The following is a 10,075-nucleotide window of genomic DNA, read 5'->3' on the forward strand; positions in this document are numbered from 1 at the left end:
TGATGAGTCTTATGAAGACGAAACGCGCGTCTGACGTACTAAATTATAATCCTGGTACCTTTGATAACTATTAACACGGGTCAGTCATTTATCGTCCCCTTCCGACGGACCATCATCGGTTCTCAAGATAATACTAGCACATGGTGTCAAGGGAGAGCCTAACACTTGGTTTCACAATTTTATTTACCTGGAACGGGATCGAACCAGGAACCTTTGTAATGGTGCGATAACCACTACACCTGGACTCTCTTATATATACATGTACTTTAAAAAATTTCCAGAGCATTGTTATAATAAATATTATCTGGGATAGTGCCATAGATAGCTGACAAAATGCGGTTTTGCTCACGTTTTAAGAATTGCATTTTATCTTTTCACTTTTGTTGCCATTCAAATTTGTACTCTCGGGTTATCATGTACGAAAAATAATAAAAAGCGTCAAAATGGTTCAGCATTCTAAAAACTTAAATCAATTGTAAACGAATACTTTCGTGAAAAAACCCCCACCGTAAAACTGTGAACTATTTGTTAATACATTTTCAAGCAAAACATTTAAAAAGGTTTTTAGTAAAACAATATTGTAATGCTATTTTACAGGATGGTGGTTGACTCAATAATGTGTTAAAAATGTTCAAAGGATTTTAGAAATATTTCCCAAAGTGTCATGCATCAATGATTGGGGTTTAGAAATTTGTCATTTAATAGTTATCGTGCATCGTATTTATTAAACACATGCTATATATATAGGGACATCCGCTTGATTGTGACTTAATACAAAGCCTCGTTAGTCCACGTCCGTCAACTCAAACATTCAATCGATTCCTTATGTTTGGAGAGCGCCACGTGTTAAGGAATCACACAGCTCTTCTAAAAGTGTCTGTCGAAAAACGCATTTCATGCCCTTATTCAAACTACCCATGTTGGTAAGTTCCATTCCGATTCGTTATTCCGCTCGATTCATTGTGCAGAAACTATTTATAAGATTTATTGTTTATTTGTTTCGTCCCAAATATGCATGAAATATTAGCCACTGGACGTTGATGAAGCATCTAGACATAAACCTATATATTGCTATCTGTCGATGAATCAATGAAAAATTAGGATTGTAGTTAATTTTAAAAAGAATGTTAGTTTCCAATCTTAAAACATACCAAATTTGACTCATTTGTAGCTTATGACGATAGTGTGGGATGAATTCTGAGCTGTTAGATGTGTGATTCTTAGCAATTATTCCATATGTTGGTATTGTGAGACGTAATTTTGCTAAAAGCTCTATTTTAAGTGTATCTATAACAACGAGTTTCTCTTTAATAGTTACGTAGTTTAATAAACTGTGACTTGAATGGAAAAGTGTATCATTGGAACTCATACACTAGCTACAAAGTGGGATTTACAGAATCAGTAAATTCCATTTTAGATGAGTGTGAAGTTACTGACCCCTTAAATATCGTAGTAGGTTATTAGCACACTGTGACTGAATTTACCTGAACGACTTTCCTAACATGTGATATTTAGACTAGTGACCTATCAAAGAGCTCAAGTCTTCAATATTAGGAACATACTTCCATTGGTCTATACAAAACAAATGCCAACAATAACAAATTATAAGCTTTCAATGTGTTTTGTGAATTTATTTCAATCGTTCATCATCAACGTCTTCGTTTGTTTGAAGTCTTTCAGATTTTTTCATGTTGCTATCTAGAAGAAGACAAAGCAATTCTTTGTGTTGACCGAATGAATATTATTATAATAATAAAACGTCAATTATCGTTAATATAAGATCCTTAATAAACAGTAATCTATATACATTTTGTAATTTTATAAATTTTGACCTTTCAATCGCGCTACATCAATATATAGCTTTATATATGAAAACAGATGTTGTTCAAAGTAAAGAATTCAATTAATTCTTTTTAAGGATACTTTCTATGATGAGTTTATTTCGTCCGAAAAAAAGAAGCTAATCTTATTTTGAAATTGTTAAACAAAGTATACGTAATAATTGAATGTGACATGTTGCGTACTAATCAAGTACCAGGTAGATAAAACGACCATCCGTCAGTTATATTATTTAGATAGATATTCATGTATGCACAAGAATTTTTATTTATTATAGTACAAATAATCCGTTCTCAATTTTTAAATCTCGCTCCAACAAAGTTTTATTAAAGTTTAGTACAAATTAATAGTTTTCGGCGGCATACCAATTCCAATTACGATACAAATGTTTTGGAATAGTTGTTTTTTTAATATCTAACCATAACAGTAGGTTTATGATATTTATATAAAGATTGAATTCACATTTAAATCTAGTGTTTACTTGCTGAAAAAGTGACGATGGTCCTAATTATATTTAAACAACAATTGGTAAGCAATAAAGCCACCAAATAAAGAATAATACCTAAGAATGATAAAGTCCTCACAAAAAATGATAAAATGATAATTAAAAAGAAAAAAAATGGGAAAATATAAATTGATAACTAAACAAAAATGGTGAAAAATATTAAATGATAATTAAACAAAAATGGTGAAAAATATGAAATGATAATTAAACAAAAAAATTGGAAAAATAAAAAAAAGACTGATAAATAAAGGCTCAATAAACATACCGCTGTTAAAACGTCATAAATCGACCGAAAGTAAAGAAATTCAGGTTACAAACTGAAACCCAGGGACACATATCAACTATAAGAGAAAAACAATGGCTAGACAAGCCTCCTAATTTGGCTATGTTGAAATATCTCTAAAATGACAACACTATGTGATAGCAGTACAGTACAAACAAACGCAAGATCACAGAATATATCATAAAAAAATAATATAATAGTGCTTTTGTAACATGTAAACCGCAGAATAACAACGATCAACGTTAAACGACAGCACAGGACTCTTCCCCGAACACTGACGTATTGTTTGGGGCGTGTTATACAATCTGAAAATCAATACAATTAAATTGAACGACATTGAAAACCAATAATTACTTTCACAATATTAGTCCAAATTTCGTGATTATGACGGTCTTGAAAGGCAATTTTATATTAATGCTGTGACGACGGCAAAATTATTTCGCTTAACACAACACTTTTCTGTGAAAATGGATATTAAATCGACTATACCAGACAAAAAAGACACGTGTGAAATGTACTGAAAATACAGTATTCAAACCACAAACGATAAGACATAACACTTTATCCAACAGAACACTGAAAAGATACATAAATGAATGTCGGATGTACGAGTACAGAGACACGTGGTACAGAAATATAAAATTCACACTCGCCAAAACAGTTTTATTTGGAAATTGGTCACATTTGGTACTTAGAAAACAGGCGACATAAATGTAAAACCACCATATAAAACATGGTAAAAATGTTAGGTTAGACACAGGCGCATCGTAAAGTGACGGTGTTGCCATTTTAATCTTTTTGCCTTATAGCCATGTTGGATTTTTTTTTGCGTAAGGAGCTTACTTCTGTATATAAAGTTATACTGTGAACATGCACGAGCATAATGTATCAATTGAGAAATGGACACACCATATTACGGAGCAGAGGATATGTTACAGCTAAGAATGGGGAGGTGATAATTGGGAAGTTGTTATCCCGTTTGTCATAGATTTTAGGATGGAGTCGTCCATCTGCGTAAATATTGAGGAAAACGATCAAGGTAAGACGCAGTCCTTCTAGAATCAGAAGTATCCTTTATTTTAAGTCCACTGGTATATGCGATGCAAGTACTGACTGATAAATAAAGCAACAGAAGCAGAGAAGTATACTGTTGTTAAAAGTCACGAATTTATTGAGAGAAAGCAAATCCCGGTCACAAAAGAAAACCGAGGGACAAGCATCAACTATAACAGGAATCCAACGAAACAACGATTAAAGATTGGTTATTTAGGGATCGAAAATATATCTGAAAGTGAAATTTAAGAATTTTGCAGGTGTTTTTTTGTCTTTTAGAAGGTTCTGGATCGATCTGCTTTCACACGAGCATGTAAAAACAAATTGGCTGGAAGGGGTGCAAAGTTAGTACCCATTGGAATACCGACTGTCTGTTGAAATATTAATCCTCTAAACTTCGCAAACATGTTGTCGACTGAAAACTCCTGTTTAAAAAACTCTGATTTTTTCGTAAAACTACGGATTTTTGTTATCCCAGAAGAAGATTTTAATAACCGTATTTGACACAACTTTTTGTAACGTTGGGTCTTTAATGCTTTTTAACTTTGTACTTGTTTTGCTTTTTAACTGTTTTGACATGAGCGTCACTGATGAATCGAATGTAGACGAAACACGCGTCGGGCGTACTAAATTATACTCATGGTACCGTTGATAAGGCCCTGTCACTTTAGAATTGTTCAATCTAAATTTTAAATGGTACTTGATTAGTACGCAGCATGTCACAATCATGTATTACTTTCTTTAACAATTTTTTCAATTTTCCAGTTTCAATAATTAAAGTCTATGTACTTAGAATGGCCAATGATGCGTGTACCTTTACGGAAGCGATTTTGCTTATCATAATTTTTATCTTTTTGTTCTAACCAATACACTAACATATCATCCAGTACACTGCAATATAATTTATATGCACAGGGGGTTAAATATATATCCCTGTTTGATAAAGGATCTCGTAGTTCTGCAGTTGAAGACTTATGAATTGGACTGATAATATTATATCCCAAACAATGAATTTTTCCATTCTTGAAACATATATTGAATATTGTTCAATTAGAAAATTCCGGTAGTAACGATGGGGTTTTCGATGTTCATTAAATATTTTTTTTCAATTTACTAGACCATCTCCACCATTCTAAGGGAATATTTGGATAAAATGACGTTTTTATTGTTTTTTGGTTCATTTATACAAATGGAAAGTTTTGATTTTTAAAACTTGTAGCAGAAACGTTATATAATAACATTTAAGTTCATCAACGTTATATAATAACATTTAAGTTCATCAACGTTATATACTAACATTTAAGTTCATCAACGTTATAAAATAACATTTAAGTTCATCAACGTTATATAATAACATTTAAGTTCATCAACGTTATATAATAACATTTAAGTTCATCAACGTTTCCATCAAGTAACTTGATATTTTTTAAATGTCGGAGCCCCACTTGACGCTTATTTTTTTTCTCGGTACTTTTGACGAACAATTTCCGTCTTTTCCACAAACACATGTCATAAATTCTTCTTGAAGCCGCTATGATAGTAATGCCACGCACGCTTGGCCTTACATACATCTTTCCAAAGAAGTGTTAAGTTGTGATTCCATCAAGGTGTTTTCATACGTCTCCTTTTGTTACTTTTGCCATCATGTACAGTATATTTATTCTACGTTTATTTAGATTTAAATCAATTTCAGTATGTTCAATTCTAACACAATCTTCATATTACCTTCTAAATCTAACCTGTTTATTTCAGATTCTTCTAACGCAGTAATAAAAGTGTTAAGTTTGGAGAAACTGTTTTATTGTCAGACATCCAATAGTTTTGAATAATCCGTGTGTCATATTTAATTGATGTTAAAGTTCCGTTATCGGTCATTTGATAGGACACGGTTTGTTGAACATTATATGTATGACAAATGTCCAGCATGAATCTCGGGTTGACACAAACTTTACCGTATTGTTGATTAGAATACGGTCATTTAAAACACATCAATTTATATTGCTTAAAAGTTCACAAAACTATTTATGATGACCGAACAATTCCTTTTGGTGACCGGCTGAATATAATTGAAATTATAAAACGTCAATTGTTAATATTAGATTCTTAATAAAAAGTATATAGTTTTTGTAGTTTTATTAATTTTGCCCTTTCAATCGCGCCACATCAATATATAGCTTTATATATGAAAACAGATGTTGTTCAAAGTTAAACATGATTTCAATTAATTCTTTTAAAGAAAGTCAATCTTATTTTGAAATTGAAGAAAGTAGGATATGAATGTGACATGCTGCGTACTAATCAAGTACCAGATAAATAAAGTGATCATCCTTCAGTTATATTATAAAGCTAGATATTCATTTGTGCAAAATAATGTTTATCTATTAAAGCACAAGAGAGAGGGACGAAATATACCAAAGGGACAGTGAACCCTTTCTCCATTTTTAAATCTCGATCAACTAAAGTTTATAAATGTTGAGTGCAAATAAATAGTTTTGGGCGCATACCTATTCCAATTACGAGAGACAATGTTTTGGAATAGTTTTTAACCAATAACAGTAGATTAATGATATTTATAACAAGGTTGAAATTACATTTGAATCAAGTTTTAAATTATGTTAAAATACTAAAATAGTAAAGAAGAACAGATAAACATAAAGGACGAACAATAAAGACACCAAATAACGAATAATACCAAAGAATGGTAAGGTCATAAAAAAAATCATAAAACGATAATTAAAAAAAAATCTAGAAAAAAAGCAACAGAAATATACTGTTGTTAAATGTCATGAATCTATTGAGAGAAAACAAATCTTGTTTACAAACTAAAACCGAGGGAAACACATCAACTATAAGAGGAAAACAACGAAACATTAATAAATATTGCTTATTATGCGATCGGACATCAACAATATGGCTGAAAGTAAAATTAAAGAATTTTACAAGGTGCTTTGGATGAATTCTACCTTATACGAGAATAAAAACAAATTGGCCGAAAGGGGTTCACCATTAGTACCTATTGAAATACGGATTGTCTGTTGAAATATCAATCCTCCAAACTCCACAAATATGTTGTCGACTGAAAAGTGTAGCATTTTAAGAATATTATCTTCAGTGTATTTTCTGATAGAATCAGTGAGGTTCTTCACAAAATAAGAATTATTATAAATACGGAAAATTATTTTAGGTAATATTGTAAATGCCATTGTCAAATGGAACGCCACAGCTGTCTTATGTGGTACTCTGACGTAAATTAGTATGGGATTTTTAATTCAAAATCATCACATAGAGTCGTAAAGGAAGGCAAAAATGATTGAACTTGTCCAACGGAATAATAAAACATCTACTTTCTTTTTTTATATGAATCATGTGTATAATATGTGAAAATTAGATTGTAAAATGTCCTTTTCCATACGGGCCCTTCAATCACCACGTCTAGCAGCTTGGGCTAATATCAGAGTCTTGTGATGTTAGCAAAGTGAACTTGGTTAATATAGGAAAAAGTATTGTTATACACTATAATTATTTATAAGTATACATTCCATTTAATTTGTTAAATAAAAATATAATTTTTCATTTGTTCAATTTAGTTGATTGTTTATAAGTCATTTTAAACCCATGAATCTTGATAACATATTATGTTCCTATAGTAACTTCTAATTCTTTTAGAATTACGTACAATGTTCAATGTTTTCTAATTTATAAAATAAAATGTAATCTAATAAAAATGTAATAAAACCTAATCATGATTAAGACAACACTTGAGATCAAATAGGAAGATTCTCGCCACGACAGTCGGGGCGGGACGTTTGTGCTTCTTTGAAAGTACACTTTAACTTTAATTTTCAAAACATTTCCGATTAAAAAAAAATCTTTGCGCTTTTTCCTAAGGACGTTAACACTATATTAACTTACAATTTAAGTATTGGTGTTTGATGATTTCCCTCTCCTTTACTATAGGCTGGTAGAAATGCAAGTAACCACTATCATACTTTTCGTGTACAATTTTTGTTCGTTAGAAAGTCTTAATAACTGATTTTTTGTCCCCATCTTCGTGTCAAATGAAAAAAGAGGGACAAAAGTTACCAAAGGAACAGTCGAACTCATAGATTGAATATAAACTGACAATACCATGGCTAAAAATAAAACGTATGATCATAACACTTCACCAAATGTAAACTAATGCATCTGAACAACCGTAATTCTTTCTTCAAATTCAACAGAAAAGTAACAGTATTCGTGTTTGAAGCTCTTACCATGATTTACCATCATCAGGAATGCTAAAAAAAACCAAACATTAAAACTTGGAATTTATAAGATATATGGAAACAATCATTAGTTTTTAAAGGTAATTTTTGATAATCCTTAATTGAAATAAGCTGCAATAAACAATATGATAATATATTTATTTTAGCTTTATTATGAAAAGAACGAACACAATAGGAAATATTGTCTTTTTTTCAATCAATGTATATGTCGTGAACATGTTACAATTTTGTACAGGTTATAACATGTACAAAATTATTGTACATGTTTTAATTTGTACAATGTCAAAATACAAGTTATAACATGTACAAAAGTACCTCGTACATGTTATACCATGTACAGAATATTGCTTAAACATGGTTTTAACTTGTACAAAATATAAAAATAATAATAAAACAGGATACACATTCACGATTGAAATTTATCAAATAAGAAAGAACAATAATCATATTCAAAAGAAGGTTCATTGTTTACAGCATGTATAACATACTTCATTTTCATACATTTAAGAAACAAAGTGTGTTTACTGGTTGCTACAAGACAGATATATTCAACACCCTAAAGTGCCACAAAACTTGCATTTTTCTACATTTACACCTACCACACTAACAACTGCCTTTCGTACACTGACAATGCACAAAACTTTGCCCTCCACGTAATAATATCTTACCAACCATCTCTCTCACACTCATATCTCTCGTTTGGACTTTAGAAACATTAAAAACTGCATTAGCACGAAATTTAACCTGGTTTTTACTCAAGTATCCCTTTATTTGTCCAACATTCTTTAATTACAATTTCATAGCCGCTATGTATATTCACATTCATCACATGCTTGTAATGTTTTTTCTCATGGGTAGGGCGGAATAGGAATTTAATAGTTTTTGAGTATTTGAGTTTTTGGCAAAGCATCAGACTGTATCTGCTGTACCTGCTGGCTAGAAAGGGCCCTGTTTCTATTTCTTACTCAGTTGTTTGCTGAATCATGACAATTCAATTCACCATCAGTTTCAGTGTTTGTGTCAGTAATAATGTCCGTCTCTGACATTATTTTGTCAGTTTCAATTTCAGTGTCCGTATTATGTTCTGTCTCGGTAAAAGGGTCTTGACTATCAGTATAATTTGATACAGAACTTGCTTCAACTATTGCTTCTAAGTCTCAATAATAGAAACATGTTTTCATTATCAAATGTTGTACAAGTTAATACCATTTTTAAGCAATATTTTGTACATGCTATAACATGTACGAGGTACTTTTGTACATGTTATAACTTTTATTTTTGCATTGTACGATGATTACATACTGTTGGCATACGTGGACTAGTCTATTAACAACACCTTTACCCCTATTTATTTAAAATATATGTTTTTTTCTTATGTTCAATGTATACATGTATATATTTTAAATTGCGCTATAGTTCCGTAACTTTCTATCCAGTCGTTTAAACGAATCTTCGGCAAGTGCGTACATTTTTTAGATCAATATTTCTGGTGTGTTCCAATCTGTCCTTCACTTTTGACAATGAGTATATATTACATTTTCCCAAATTCACCCTTGGAAAAAATAAATACATTTTAATCTCATCAAATCTTATTTTTTGGGTATTATTTATATTTTTATGAATAATATCCTTTACACCAGAAATGTTATTTATAAACAAGCGTATGAGTTTGGTAATGACAAGTAAGACAGAGTTGTATATTATACATCTGATAGTTCAAAATGGAAAGTTAAATGTTATCAGCCGTGTACACTGATCAATACCTGCAGAAGTGAAACGATGCGTGAACTTGCAAGCCTGACAGGAAATCGCTTGAATACCTGGACGTGTCACATCACACCCCTCACAATAAATTTGGAAGTAATACATTTTGCCATGCTGGTGATCAGAAGAGGGAAGATCTAAATTTATTTGAAAACAGTTTATTACTTTAAAGAATTATGAACAAATTAGATTTTCGAAAACAATTTTCACGGAACACTTATTTATGATTTCAACTTTGACTTTTCACCTAATTCCAATATCAAGTTTAATTTAAAGAATATTTTCCGTATCAAGTTAGTTAGTCGAATAAAACAACCATACGATTGAAAAGATATCGACACGCAATTACGACTACATCGGTTACTG

This window comes from Mytilus trossulus, chromosome 7 (genome assembly GCF_036588685.1).
Source record: "Mytilus trossulus isolate FHL-02 chromosome 7, PNRI_Mtr1.1.1.hap1, whole genome shotgun sequence".
Classification (NCBI taxonomy): domain Eukaryota; kingdom Metazoa; phylum Mollusca; class Bivalvia; order Mytilida; family Mytilidae; genus Mytilus; species Mytilus trossulus.